The 16,740-nt window shown below is 39.9% G+C and overlaps 1 protein-coding gene across 1 annotated transcript in view; it reads left to right on the top strand.

Annotated features, from left to right (window-relative positions):
• Positions 1–1,344: 1,344 nt before the first annotated feature.
• Positions 1,345–16,740, top strand: part of LOC105433916 (uncharacterized) — a 36,616-nt gene continuing 21,220 nt past the window's right edge. The window contains exon 1 of the mRNA XM_089076051.1: positions 1,345–7,974. The gene's annotated coding sequence lies outside the window, so the exon portion shown is untranslated. The remainder of the gene's footprint in view (positions 7,975–16,740) is intronic.

Here is a 16,740-nt window from a genome sequence, read left to right on the forward strand (position 1 = left end):
GATCGCAGCCTGATACGCTATCTCATTAAATCTCGCTCTCGAAAAACATCTCTTAATTTCTGACACATGCATTTCTCACACATTTCGTCATTCCGCTTCTCTCATGATTTCGTATAATTCGGATGTATAATTCGGATTCGTTGTTCATTGCATATTTTACATATCTATCGTGTTACAAATGTACAATATCGTTTGTACCCTCTTTTGTCTCGATTCCGTACGTCACATAAGTGTCGGTCCACAATAAGTAATTTAAGCTTTAAGACGTAAGAAATTGACCAATTATAATCGAATATGAAAAGAATAATCGACTATGATTGGTCAATTTTTTACGGCTTAAAGATTAAATACTTATTGTGGACCGACACTAATGCATCCGAAAAGAGAATGCTAACTGCCAAATCGCTGGCTCGTTATAACAATAAGCGTGGTTTAATCCTCGCTCATATCGTCGTCGTGCCGAAAATTCCTGTCGAGGAGACGGCGAGGATATGACCGCGCACGAGTGTCCACTCGGCGATGCATTAAGCTTTCGTACTGTGTGCGAAGGTATACCCGCGAGTACATGTACGGTGTTGTTTACTCCCGCCTCCGATGGCCGACTGTCTTCGTCGCTCTCGTTCGCACCTTTCCTCGTCTCGCCGATTTTCTTCCCTTCGGTCTCCATGTACGCCGTGTCGGCGCCAACGGCAGCGACGGCGAGGGCGGAAAGGGACGTTCGGCGACGGGGGGGAGGAGGGGGAAGGGAATAGACGGACACGGAGCAGAGAAGCGGCGAGGTGGTTTAAAAGAACCTCAAAGACCATAAAGACCAAGTGATAATCGGTCAAAGACCCTTCTGGCCGGGGCCAGACGGCGATGCACTCGTCCGAAGTGCGCTGGGGCAGACAACGAACAGACAGACGGACAGACAGACAGACAGACAGAGAGACGGACGGATGGACGGACAGATGGACAGACGAGCGGACGAGCGGACACGCGCACCGGCGGCGAGTGTAACCAGAAGACCAAAGGAACCGGAACATTCTCGTATCCTGGTGCACAATCGCAATCCCACTCGCCGGGATTTCCGGCAACCAAGTTTTCTCCGCTCCCTCGGATCTATCGATCGTGAGAGACGAGAAGTGCATTCGCGCGCGCGCGCGCGCACGAGCGCGTGTATAATACTCGCGGATGAGCGAGGCGATCTGTCTCTGTCAAGGCGAGTTTATTTTTGTCGGCGGCCCCATGATGTCCCGTAATGGCAAAAGCCATCTATACGGGGTGCCCCGGCGAGATACTCGCATCGCTCTTCGGCTTCGGCTCCGGAATTTATTTATGCGCCTCGCATCCCGAGCGCGTAGTCGCGCAGATGAGAGACAGTCGATTCTTTCGCGCGTATAGATTTTTTCTTTTTTCCCTGCTTTTTTTCTTTTTTTTTTTCCCGAACGCTCGCGTCTGCACGGGATTGACGATTTGATTTTCGCGGATTTGCATAACGCCGTAAGCAGGAATGTGCGTGAGAGACATACGTGTAAGCGCGAAATTCGTCGCGTATATTCACCGGGATCCTGCATTAGGCCTTTTCCCAGCGACGATACATACTTATGCATTTTTATGTTGTTTATGATCTTATGGAAATTCATACGAGTCGGACTCAGCGCGCGAAAATAAGAAACAATCGAGCGAGAGTCATTGTTACGTTTGGAATGCGCTATGCAAGCTGGGTGTGACTTGTCATTTTAATCTGAAGATATCACGAACAAACAGTACGTATTCTTATGAAACGATGTTAAGGAATCGCTTCTCTCATCTTTCTTTTTGAACACTGATTATTTTTTGATTAAATATTTTGATTAATTGTTTTCTGATTAATTTTATTTTAGTTTAATCTTTTGTTCCATCATATTTAAATAGTATTTTAAATAATATTTTTATCATAATATAGATAATAATACAAATTTAATTAATTACACAATTTGTTAGCGTATTTGATCGTATCCTTTAATTGCATACCGACAATGATATATCTGACTACATGCTATCCCTTTAACAATGATTATTTCGAATCGAAGCATTTGAAAATTCGTCGGTTTCAGCGCATTTTTCCTCGAAATATATAACGTAAAAAATTTTACTAGTCGATTTGACTAATAAAAAATAAGAAATCTGACCAAATATTTAATCGTAAAATACTGTCAAGTTCTGAAAGACTGGAGACTGATGTGGTACGTTTTCACGCACACATACATCGTTGTTAACGTTATTATCTCATCAAACGCGGACGAGCCCGGCGGACACGGAGGAAAACACGTGAGGGAGGCATCGAGTCGCCTCTCTGCAAGCAAACTGAATTTTTACGAGCGACGTACGTGGCTACACCTGCCGGTTTCAAGACACCGATCGTAAACGTCACGCACAGCGAGCGGCGTCATATCGCGGCGTTCGTCATGCGTGGACGAGCCTTGTGTGTTAAACTGACAATGCGATAGGCACGAGATGCAAGGGGAACGCGGGAGAGAGAGAGAGAGAGAGAGAGAGAGAGAGAGAGAGAGAGAGAGAGAGAGAGAGAGAGATAACGCGAGAGTGCCCTCAGCGGCGGAGAGAAAGAAAAGGAAACGTAGGCACGCGGATCATCCTCGTCGTGACAAAGCAGATGCTTTTCATTCTCGTGAGTATTGTAATGCGTACTTACGCATCAGTCTCCGCGATTAACAAGATCTCGATCGCGAAAAGAGAAAATCGGTTGAGAACTCGGCGTATTCTTCGTTCGTGTTAAGGCCCGTATTATAGCGAGCTACGACTCGCCTATTATTCACCTGTCAATCCGACAATATCGAACGTGTCGCATAGGAGATGTAATTATCCGCAATTAAATGAAAGTTGCAATGTGTGCATTCCGTTATAATATATAAATGTGTATAAATTACATGTAATTACGCAAAATTGGGATTGAATATTATATCTCATTATTAGTAACACATATGTCTCATAGTGGAGAAACCAATTACGAATTATTTGCGTGTTAAATGAAAGATATGAAAATAATCTTTCATTTCTTCTCTCTCTTTCCCTCTTTCTCCTTCTCTTTTAAAGTTTCGTCTATTTTTCTATATGAGAAAAAGATATTAACCATCTCGAAAAATTGACATTTTAATGTAAATATTATATAAATTTGGCACGATGTCATGAAGTACAAATATCAGCGCTCGTTAAAATCAAGGTGGACACAATTTTCTTTCTCTATTCGTATCATAGCTAGAATTGCAATTAAAACGTTGTAAAGCGGGTTTGATTAATTCGGACTGCCTGGTGTTTTAATACGTATAAGTACACACAAGATGTGACACGTGCGTGTAAAATTGGTACTCGATTGATTCGAATCCATCCATTATTTCTTTCCAATTATTCAATTTGCCGGGTTTCAAATGCGACGGGGCTGAAATGACGGCGGAAAGCTAAATATCACGTCGAGTGCATCGTAAAAAATTGATATGCCGCGCGCACATCAGTTATACGTGACGGCACTGCGCATCGCGGAGAGCTCGCAATGTTTACAAGAGTAACGATGACGAGCGAGTAGGATGACCCTTTCCTTCCTTATTGGCGCTTTGATCACAACGAAACGCATCATTTCGGATAATTGGACGACTCCGCGCCCCCGCCCCCGATGGGGGTTGCATCGGACCGAGCGAGCTCGGCGCCTGAACTCGGCACTGAAAAATACGTTTCACGTCCGTGCACTTCGCGTGATGTTTACACGTGCTCTCGCGAGACGCCGTGCCGCGCAAATTAGATTATCAATAATCAAACGCGAGATCTGTGCAAATCCGAGTAAAAAAGGTTTCATCGTGTTTCAACCGCCGTTCTTATCGCCCTTGCGTCAGCGCCGTTAAAACGCTCGCACGAAGACCGCGCTGAAAGACGAAGACGACGCGAGGAGGAAGGAAGGGGCATTTATTACTTTTCGCGGAAAAACGTCTGTACGGAGAGGATGCGTGCGGACAAACATAAAAAACGACGCCGACGAATTAAGCGATAATTCTTCTGACATTACGATAATAGGCGTAATATTCGAGACTCGAAATGAAAACACGTTAAACGTTATTATAGATAGATGAAGACGTAACCGTTTCGCCTCGTGCGCAGCGAAATCTTTCTCTGTGGTTAATTTAAGAGATATATTGAGTTGAAATAATACAGAGGGGAATAATAAACGTCATTAATGTTTTATAGACTCTACGGCTACTTGTAAACTTTTCTCATCGTGTCTCAGCATTCAAATTAAGGTACGTATTTATAGACATTCGTTACGTGAATCTCGTATCAAAAAGCGCGCCGAGTAAGCTAACTCGGAATAAAGTTTTGTATTTTGAGGCACTGGCAGTTTAGTAATCGTATTTTGATAACAGACTAGTTTAAAAGTGAATTTTACTAGTAATGAAAAACGAAATAATTATTCTTATAAAATGTGATTTGAGAACTGTACAATTATTATAGAACGTTTTGCAATATAACATCCCTGAGATAATTATTGGATTTCATCATCATTGTTAAAAAAATTTTTGTTGATACAAAAACTTGTTAAAATAAACATGCTAGCCAAAATAAGAATTAAAAATTAGTTTATGTATGATAAGAAATAGGTGATTATGTATGATAAAGAATACATATAATTGATAACTATCAACGTGTCTTTTTATCAATTAACTCATAATATATTATATCTATATAGTGTTTCGGAGCGAAACATTATATTTCTTATTGAATCATGAATTATCATTTTATTGCGATAATTATTTATGATTGATAATGATCTTTTTAATAATTTAGTTTCAAATGCGCTTCAAGTCGCGCTTAAGACTTGAAGCGAATTATTTGCTTATTGCTTTTGATATATACATATACATATATGTATATATACATGTATACGTGTTATATACGCACGCGTGCGCGTGTGTGTACACACATACATGTATACATATGTAATATATATGTAATATATCGATTATTTATTAATAACACATTTTATTGTATCACGATAAAATTGAATACATTTTTGCATTACCTTTTGCGTTATTAAATAATTACTGTCGGGGAATGCCGTTTAAAGTGCTCTGTGATTACTCAATTCTGGCAATTAATACTCGTGATTGTAATTGATCATATTTTCGCGAATGTTGTGTTCAAGCGCAATGAAAAAATTTGAGAGGAAGGAAAAGAGGAGGCTTGAAAAACATCAGGCGACAATGGAGCAATCAGGTTGATAGGTCATTAAATTATTATATTTTATATGATTGTATTTTAGTAACAGATCTCCGTGAAAATTATATCAAATATAAATAATAAGAGGAAATAGATATATTATAGATATATTAGATATATATAAAATTTATAGACATCTATTATTATCTAGGAATGACAGATTAAGATAAATATTTAATTTTAGAATATTATCAACTCATTAAATATTTTGTGCACGAAATGCCAAGAATAAGAAATATAATGTTTTCGCTCCGAAACACTATATATGATGTAATATATTACGATTTAATATATTATGATTTAATTAATTTCCATTCTCTACTGAGTTTCGATTTTTAAGTAAAATAATTAAGTAATGACACGAAATATTATTTGATAATAAAAAGATTTACGTGAAAGAATCTCGAAATGAAAAACATGTATAATGCAAATTAAGGGATATTGAGAATCAACGCAATAAGTAATGCGCAATTCTTAATATCAATTTTTTAATGAATCATTATAACTTGTAACATTGATATAGAAATTTACCTGATACAAAAAAAATAGATTAACAATACATTCGATCGCTGAAGATGACTCCAATCTAAACTCCAATCTAAACCTCTCTCTGTCAGGGTTGCAAATTATATAATTATTTATTTAAAAAATTTTAACATTAACAATTGTACATCATTTACCGTCGCGCCGATTCTCAATTTGCATTATTTATATTTCTTAAATATCATTTGTTTCAATACAAATAATCGATGCATTACATTAATTACAGATTAACAATCGCCCACATAGGCGGCCTTTTATTAATGGTTTGTAAAAAAATAATTTAATAGGCGTCTCCTGATATTCGATACGATCACGTCCCGATATATAATACGGTAGAACATGGAACAGTTCGCACTACTTGCCGTTTCAAGTCTCGAATGACAACACGGTGCATGAGCGGCCTTGTGAGCCATCGCACGTCGCTACCAAACAAATACCAAGAATATGGCAACTTTCACGGAATATCTCGTCTACAAAATAAATCTAACTATGCGTATTGCGTACTGCAAAGTAACTGTACATTGAATATTCGGCCCCTTTAAATTGAAAATATTGAGGTTGCGGCACAGTTGAACTGAATGAAATTTTCCTACGGATGATGACGTTTATGCTATTGATTGATCGTTCCGAACTGAGTAGATTCAAGATGGAGGATGTTGATAAATAATTAAAATTAACATTAAGAACAGAAAGCATCGAATATTTTAGCAATACCATGCATGTAATGAATGGAGTATTATTAAAAATATTAATCATAAAATATCGAATCAAACGTGATATTTTTTAGAAAATTTTTTTTACAATTAATTTCAATAATTAAATTGTTATTGTGTATTGTCATCTTTATTTTAATTCGTTACTATTCTTTAAGATAGCGAATTATATTGGAAGAATTCTATGTTGAGATAGCCTTGGAATAGAAGTATTGCTATTTAAATTTTAACGAAAGAATACAATTATAATGTGATAATTTTTTTTTATATTGTATATTAATTTAACAAGGATAAAATTGTTTGGTTGTTTCGAAATTTGATGTGAACGTGTTAGAGATATTAAATGTAAAATTCATATAAAAAATAAAGCTAATTTATTTTGATAAAAAAAGTATTTATAAAAGTTATTTTTTATCAATTTTATCTTCTTACTCTTTTGCACATCTAATAATTGTATAATAAAAAAAATCCAAAATTATCGCAACGTTTCTTAATAGAAAAAAATTAAATAATTTATATATAACAGTTGAAATTTTCCATAATAATTTAATATATTTTATATTTATATTCACATATTTAGATTAAAATAGATTCTCCTCAAAGTTACAATTTCAATAATTTTCATCTCAAAAAGCGATCTCTCAATTGAACAGAATCAATATGAGACAATTGTGTGATCTCTGAAATTATTCGTGAGACGAATCGCAAAATCTGTCGTAACAATTTATTAGTCAAAATTAAAGTACAATATATTTAATTTATATTTATTTTGTGGTGCATTGAAATGTTTCGCGATATCGATATAGATGGCCGATGTGGAAAATCTGGTGATAACGAGATACGACGTACGCAAGGTCATGCATCGTGTTATCATTCACGCGATGAGACTCGACTCGGCAGGTAGAGGCGCGCGCCGCTCCGTCTATCGCCGCATTACCCATTACCCTAAAGGCTATTATTTCTTGCGAATTATATACACACGATTAATCTCTATTCTATTTCATATAATGATAATTATAGAAACAATTGTAACAATTGTATTAGTAAGTATTTTACGTTATTTAGTTTAGATAGCGATAATGGTTGTATAAATTAATATCGATCTGCACGCACGAGCAACGGTAGTTTTTCTAACGATGCTTAAATCCGAATGTATCGTCTCACGTTACGCTTTAAATTTCTTTCTGATTTATTCATTATTTACGGATTAAGAGCGCGACGTAGTATACGAGTATATCGATCGATCATAAAGCTATACACTTCTTTTCGCTGCGGTATTAAAATGCAAGTAACGTCGGGAGTGCGGCAAACGTGCCGCGCGATTATTTTATTCTAGTAATTAGGATGTGTAATTGTAATTAACTGTTTTTTTTCGTGAGTGTTGTGTACGAGTGCAACGAAGAAATTTGAGAAAAGGAGGACGAAGGGAGGGAAGCTTAGATGGATTATCAGGTGACGGCGGAATAATTCTGAGGTCAGTAAATTATTATATTTTATGTTAATAAATCTCCATGGAAAATATATCAGATATATTTATAACATGTAATATAAATATAAATATACATGTGTAATATAAATATAAATATACATATATCAAATTAAAAACATAAGAATATAAATGCACTTGATAGATTTATTATATTGGAATAGACGAAGTATAATAGATAGAATAAGAATATTTATTCTTGAAAAAATAAATAATAAATATAATAAATATTAATAAATTAAATATTTTATATGCGAATTATCCAGGACAATTCAAATTTTTACAATCAAGAACACTATAAAGAAATATATTAATAATCTTATTCTGTTATACTTTTTTACCATTAATAAAATCGGATCGGTTTTGTAGCATTGAAATTCAAGTTTGCTGGAATCCGAACTTCAATCTTTGTTAGTGCATTATTTGTGCCCGTCTGATCAGAAAACCTGAAAGCTTTCATATTTTATTAGATTCGTTCAAACTCTTATTAGAGTTCCGTCCATTTTAGCTGTACTTTCTTGCATTTCTTACGTTTAAAAATAAAACGAGCTATGCATTCAAGTTTTGGAGCAGGAAAGAGAAAAAGAAAATATAAAATATATAGAAAGCGCGACTGAAACGAAAGAACTTATTGCAACGCGAAATGTATTGGGAACAAGCGTCGGTGAAACGGGGGCGGCCGAGGGCGTGAAAAAGGGGGACGGTAGGGAAGCGGAGAGAAACGAGAACGAGAAAAAAGCATCACCGGAACGTCTAGGGTAACCATCAGGAGCGCCCGGGAGTTATCGTCTGGCGATAAAAGTCGATGGCGATAATAACAGCGATATACTCCTTCTCTTTATAGCTTTCTTTAACCACCGCCACCACCGCGCCCGTCCTTGTCCGCGATCGTTCATTTTTTTTTTCCTTTTCTGTATCACGTATACACACATACTCTTTCTCTCTCTTTCGCTGCCCGTTGCTCTCTCCCGCCCCCTCCATATCCCCCTTCCGTCGCCCGGAGCGGGCTGATGCACTGGTCTGGCCCGCGTCCGCCCGTCTGGCTGTCAACGGGTCGTTGAACCCCCCTCCTCGCCGCCTCTTATCCCGCTGTTGACCGGTGTCTTCAAAGCCCGAGACTTATCGTTGTTTGAATGCAACGCCGCGGCCGTCACGGTTGCACGCAGACAGAACTTCGAGTCTCTTTCTCCCTTTCTCTCTCTCTCTCCCTCCGTCTCTCTTGACCTCGATCATACCCCTCCTATCTGTGCCCCGCCGAACGTACACTCGCATGCGAAAATTCAGCGACGGGTGCCGATTCCCGAGGGACGCGCGATACCGATGAGGCTGCAACCCCTCCGCCGCCACTACCGCCGCCGCCGCCGCCGCCACCGCCGCCGCCGCCGCCGCCGCCGCGGCGATTCGATTGCTGTTGGCCGAGTACGAATGCACGGACCGACGCGCATGCAAGTGTGCGGGTGTGTGCATACATGTGCATGCACCATGTGCACGCTATGTGTCTGTGCGTGATTGGATGCGTGGCAATTGTCAATGAAATTGTCCGCAGTTACGCCGGCGGAACGAGGGTCGTGTTCATCGGGTGACGATTGATCGTCGTGAACAACGGAGGCAGGGTCGAGCGGATTCTTTCACAGGTATTCAAGGTGGAAGGTCGAGCACGGGATGAGGGGAGGAGGGAAAAAGAGAGGAATAGACTTCTAATTTTTTAGGCGAGACGTATTGTTGGACAGAACAGGCACAACTAATCTTATTTCGGCTCATTGATATCGATAAAAAAAAATTAACTAGTCTATATCGCTCCTCTCTCCCGCAATGTTTGAACGTTTTTATTGTCAATTGAGAAGAGTAAACGCTTGCTTTGCAATTCTCTTTATGAAATATTCTAATATGTGGGTAAAAAATATCTTTTCTTATGTAAATATTTAAAATCAAAAATATAAGCAATTATAATTCCGAATTTATATATCTATATATAAGTTCAATAAAAATAAAAAAAAATTATTAAATTCAATAAAAAAAAATTATTAGACTCCTAAAATCCAAGTTCGCCGAGTAATTGCCTTTTCTGTTCTGTTATCGAAAACATAAATTCCATATATACAGTAATCTTTAAGAAAGAGAGATGAGAAAAAGTTTTTCGAATTTGTAAAATATATAGGCAAGACAGTACTCATCCAATCCTTTGGGATATCAAGGTCGGCTTGAACGTTTTATATATCCTCTAGTTCATGAATGGAGAAGCCAATTCGATACTCTTGGGATGGACATTGCACGAGAGAAAGACTTGAGACGACGAGAAGGATACAAGCCCGCGTCGAATAGTACTCATGCGCGAGTCAAACGAGAAGAGCCGACTATCAAAGGAATGAATTTCAAATTAACGGGCGCTTTCGCATTTAAATGTCAGACATCTATTTCGCCGTCCGAGAGGACGCCTTTCTCGACAGAGAGAGATTCGCGAGTAGCGCGATCGCGAGACGACGGGACGGCAAAGAGAGCCGACGTACAATGCATCTCCCATTAAAACAATTTGAAAGACGGCGCACTCAGCCGCGCCTCGTCTACGCGAAATAAATTCAAAGAAGCCCCATCGGGGGAACGCTGCCTCCGCGCTTTGCAGCCTTCCTCGGCCGCGCAAAAAAGGCGCGCAAAGGACGGAGGATCTGGATAAGAACGAGGAGAAAACGAAGGAAGGTGTCTACTAGAAATGGTAATAATAAAATCTAGAAGGGTTGGCATGACCGAGACGCGAGCATGACTACGACTACGACGACGACGACGACGAAGGAGTTGCGGACAGACGATCGGGGCAGCAGCGCGGGGGATGCCGAGGGGTGGAGCAGTCTGGGGGTTGGTAGAGACGGAGACGCGAGGACAGAGTATTTTAACTTTTTAAGGGGGTGCGCGGCGGTAGTGCAGAGTAGGAGCCGGAGAGAGCGGTTCACTCGAACGGTTTGGTTGGCCTGTCTGCCGGGGGTAGATCAGGGGAGAAGCCGGGGGGTTAGTCTAGACGGGAGGACCCCCGACTTCCACCCTCTCTCCGGCAGCGGAGCAACGCCGTCTGCACCAACATCGCCACCGCCGCTGCCGCTGCCGCCGTTGCTGCTGCTGCCGCCGCCGCCGCCGCCACCACCGCCACCACCGCCGCCACCACCGCCGCCGCCGTCGCCGTTGCCGTCGCTACAATACTACTCAGACTGCGAGCAGACAGATTGCGAGTACAGTGTCGTAGCGAGAGACAGCCTCGCCGACGATGCCCTTGGCCAAATAAATTTTCGCCGCAGGCCTGCCCTGACGGATAAAAAACAAAGGTCTCCATTACTCGAGCAACGCACATGTCGCCGTATATGCAATTAACCTTGCGCGTTTAACGTGTCTGGACTCAGATACCTGATTTATGTAGAAACAAGAAAAGCCAGATAGACGCTTTATAATTTTACTCACTGTGTATCTTGATCCGTTTCGCAAACCGGTTATTGAATTTGGAGTCGATATATGTATTAACGTCTTGTTCTTTTTTTATCTCTTGAAGATGTCAAATTCGCGTAATGGTACGTTAGGTAACGTACGATTGCATGCATATGTGCGTGCTTGCGTGCGTGCATGCGTGCGTATACGCACGGCACGCCCTTCGTACACGCGGTACGTACGCACGCACCCGCCGTATCATTACACGACGCGGGATAATGCGCAAAAGATACGACGAGAATATAATTATACGTGCGAGCGATAGAGCAACGACCGCAAATGCATTCAAAACGCACCAGAAAGAAAAAGAGAGAGAGAGAGAGAGAGAGAGAGAGAGAGAGAGAGAGAGAATAGGTCCATTATTTTGCCATATCATCCTACAGAACATCGTTCAAATCGCATTCCGTGTTTGGCAGCCGCGATCAATATTTGAAAAATTATATTCACACATATTTGGAACATACGTGTCCGTAACGTTGCTATAAATTAATTCGTGAAGCGCACTTCACGTTCATACACATGAAACGTGCATTTCATTTGCATAGAAACGGCACGGAGATCTTTCTGTCGCCGGTAACTGTTAATTCAGCAGCGTTGCTGATGTATCGATATTTTCTCTCTCTCTCTCTCTCTCTCTCTCTCTCTCTCTCTCTCTCTCTCCCGAGGCGACGCGCCGGCCAATACAGCGTAAATCTCCAAAGTCGTCCGTAAATTTGCCCGGAAGGTACAAATTGAAACGTCACGACGGGCGACGTGGCCGCGCGGCACCCTCTCGCGCGAAATCGGAAGCGGAATCCGGGGCCAAGTCCGCCGAAGACAGGGCGGAGACGTATTGAAATGCCGGGCACGTAAACGGTGCAGCTTTGATCTCACGAGTGATCGTACGGCGCCTCGTGCATCGAAATTTTCCAGCCGGGAACCGCTCGGAGAATCGCACAGAATGGAATATAGAACGGGACGAGGGGATGTGCCGGGGCCGTAGGAGACGCGAACTCTCGGGGATGGACGACGTGGAATGACGCGTGGAATGTAATTGTTGGGCCGTCGAAGTATGCGCGCGGAGGCACCGACAAAGACATTTTTGTCGCGATCCCCCCGTTCGTTCGCGTGTCTCTCACCGTGACGTAAACCACCGCTCTCGGCGATGTTCTCTGATTGGAGATTTATAAGCGCGACAATGCGCAAGGAGCAGTTTAAATTGACAACATTATTGTTGTTGTCAATGCACGATATTAATATCGATATTTAGACAGTCAATATATTCACATGAATGCATGTATATAAAATTTGTTATATATTATAGTTAATTATGGAGTATTTATCAACTTGAGAGAAAATCAAAGAAGTGGCCAATATATATTTTTCTCAATATTTTAAATACGTAAATTTGAAATTAAAATTAAAATTTAAAATTTTGCTAAAATAGAATTCATCTGACATCAATGAAGAATATGGTATCTTACTATCGTGATTGTGAATTTAATCTTAAAAGAGTAAGAACAAAATTTTTTTCTCAAAATTCCTTCATTTATGATTAAATTTCTTGCTTTTGCATATCTCTACATTTGTGATATTACACTTGAATCATGATATGATGAATATTCTCCTTGCATGTGTGCATTAAAACAAGTAGTAGGTAATACAATACACGTATTTAGGCGTAATATCGTGACTAATTACGCACAATGACGTTTTACGCAGGCGATTTTGAACAATCGCGGTTAATCGTCACGATAGAAATCGTATAACACGGTTGAGTTATCACTCGAGCAATGCGCCAATCGATAATTGCGAATAATTACCAATCAATAGAAGCGACATGGGTGCACGAGCACCCAGCAAGCTCAAGCAAGATGCGTATCATCTTTTAAACTTCATGCGCATTGATCCGGACCGCATTCCCGATGTGTGCGTCGATAGTTCGATATGCAACGATGTCAGACGTGCGTTGGTAGTAAATTCGAGCTAAGTGGGTCTCACGCTCACAGACTAAACAGTGCAGCATCTGCTTACGGTTTTTCTACCGTTTCGCGCGTATTATTAAGGCCAAGGCGGTTCGCGACCATTTTCTATTATGACTGCGACCGAAGGATAATAATATCCTGCAGCTGCAAGAAAAGAGTGAAGTACATAAAACACGCACGTCACGCATCGCCTCACACGCACGGCAGCACGAAATGCGCATTCGCGCTTGTAAGCTTATCGATGAGAGAGAGAGAGAGAGAGAGAGAGAGAGAGAGAGAGAGAGAGAGAGAGACACCTCGCAACGCAGAAAAATATCGTGTGAAAATTAAAAAGAAAAATTGCAATTGTTTTTAAGGGAGGAAGGTACAAAGATAAAATGGCACACATTTATCATTAAGGTTATAAGTGAAGGTATATTTAGGTAAAGAAGCGGATAATTTTGTACGGACCACCCTTAACGAGACTGCAGACGAGGCGAAATTATATGAAGGATCCGACGTAACGTTTTCAGAAACACGATACTGTTTTGATTTCACGCTGAATGATACCGCCGGGAAGTTTGGAATCAACCGGGAGGTTCTCCCGTTCACGACTATAACACCGAAGACGCCGTTAGAACGTATCGTCGCGTTGCTTACATGCCTACATGGCAAGCTAAGAATGGGAACTATTTTAAAAACGTGCTTCTCGGTCGGCGACTAAATTTAATTGCAAAACGAAGATGCGCCTCCTCTCTCATGCTTCCTTCGTACGCGCTCTTCTCGCATCTCGCAACCACATCTTCCTCTCGCCACCATCTTCCTCTCAACTCCCGCTTCTGCAGGGTCATCGGATTCAATTGCTTCGACTTCGCCAATCAGAAGCGAGCGTCAATTTTGTAAAATAATTTCGACATAATTATTTACGTCTAACGATGTATTTTTCTATGACTCCTAGATTTTTAGGTTTCTACGCTTTTGTACGTAAAGATCTTTCGTGGAATATATAACTCAGTCTAGGGAGCTTATTAAAGTATTAGTACATACGATCGATAACTCTTAAATAAAATTTAGAACATTTTTTACGGAACGAATTAAATTCAACCTCCTTATCCACGTCCGGTGGATTTGCGCTCTGGAATGAAATCGAGGCTGAATAATTAATCCCTCCGCTTTCGCTATGATACGTCTATAAAACGCACATCTCCGATCGTCCAATCATCTTCTTCGTCTGTCTCTGTCTCCGTCTCTCCGTCAACAGGACGTCCGTTTCTTTTACGATATTCCATATAAGAGTTTAAGCCTGCCTGCATAACGCGCCTACAATCTTCTCCCTCTATTTTCTGCGATCGCGACCGCAAAGGATATCCTTTCGAAAGCACGAGAACGCATTTCTTCCCTTCGTCCCCACTGTCATCCCCTACTTTCTCTCTTCGCCAGTTTCTGTCTTTCGATCATACGCGTGTCTGTTTCGAGCGAATTACCCTGGCGGCGATATCGCCGCCGCTCGCGCGCAATCGAGACGCCTTGTATTCGTCGAGATTGAACGCAAATCGAATCGCTCGCATTCGTCGATTGTTGGTAGCCCGTGCGACAACCCCGGGCATGACATGATTCGATGGCCACATTTTGAATCCAATTTCCCCCGAACGCGTATTTTCTTGTGAACGACGCGGCGAAATTATTGCCAGCAAAAAACGAATGGAAAATAATATTACGTACAAGAACAAGATCAGTTATATATTTAATTTGTTATTGTTCAATATCGCTAATCATCAAGTAATATAATTTGTCTATCCTATAGTCTATTATCTCTATTATCTTTATTATTTATACATAAAATCTTGAGCACATTGTTGTTAAATTATACAAATTATATAATTGAAGAAATACAAGAAATCAATCAATTTTGGTTTACTTCATGTTGCGCGGAAGGAAAAGTCGACCAGTTTTATTTTACTTTACTTTGTAATTCAGCACAAAGTTATATTTCTTTGTTAAATTCTTTGGAGAACAAAAAAATTAACGTCTTTTTATTATGTTGGGGATTCGGGCAAACAATCGTCGCGATATGACGAATCGTTTAGATTATTACCAATTCTTTTGTTGAGCGTTTGTTATTTATTACAGCTTTGTCCATCGTTATCGACACTTGCAGTCTTTTTGATCTCTACGCGATGTTTCAAATCAATTAAATGTCGTGTGTATCTCGGTGGCACATGTCAATAATATCGCTAGGAAAGTTGGACACGCGTTTGCACGGCCTTAAAACAAGGAGGGACCGAGGATGCCTTAAGGGGCCAGCCAATCGAGCTTTACGAGCGCAGACTGCGATCGTCATAAACACATGCAACTACCGCTTGTCACGTATTCGATTGTTATAGCTCTCGTTGACGGCTGAAGAAGCCAAACGAGGCATTGAATCTGGATCGAGCTTTATTTGCCCGTCTGGTGCGCGGATCTGTGTGCGTGGCGTGTACGTGAAAAAATACACGCCAAATAGGGTGACCAATGTCCCGAGACAACATTAAGACCGTCTGGTAAGCAAGATAGGTGTCGAGAGATATTGATTGTTTTTCACAGATATATATTAGATCACGGTAAGTCGCGACGAAAAATGTTAAAAATTTATAGTGACATTTTACCCTAGCATAGATATAAAACTGGAGATGTTAAAGGTAAAGGATGAGTATCTAAAATATTGAATTTTCTATACAAATAAAACGATGATTCATTTCCATTGAATTAAGTGAGGATCCTTTCAGGATGTTACTATATTTAACAAAGTTAATAAAATTAACAATACAATTAACAAAGTTAATAAAAAACTCAAATCATAAAAAATAAAAATTCAAAATAAATAAATAACGAAACATTCGGAAAAACATTATTTTCTTGCGTATATGAGAAAAAAATTTAATTTTGTTGCACTAAATTAATAATAAAATTTAATAATCTAAAACTGTAACATTTGCAAAACTTATATAATGTATATTATTATTTAGTAAAAATGTTGTCACACTGCGCGAAACCTTTTTCGAAAATTATTTTTTAGAAAGAAAGTTTTAATTATATCTACATGCATAATCTTTTTTTAATATTTTTATACAAATTATTTATTTTAAAGACTCAAAAATCTCACATATAGACAAATAAAATTAGAAATTACATATTCGTATTTAAAAATTAAATAAAATATTTTTACGCTTCTCTTCCCCTGCCCCCCCCCTCTCATTATCAATTTATCTATGCACTTCTAAGCAAATTAGACAAGTCTTACGTCTGTCTCGAGAGCTAGTGGACTCCGTGTGTTGCCATCTAACAACATGAGACTGAAACATCG

This window comes from Pogonomyrmex barbatus, unplaced genomic scaffold (assembly GCF_055798465.1).
Source record: "Pogonomyrmex barbatus isolate J1 unplaced genomic scaffold, ASM5579846v1 scaffold2, whole genome shotgun sequence".
NCBI lineage: Eukaryota > Metazoa > Arthropoda > Insecta > Hymenoptera > Formicidae > Pogonomyrmex > Pogonomyrmex barbatus.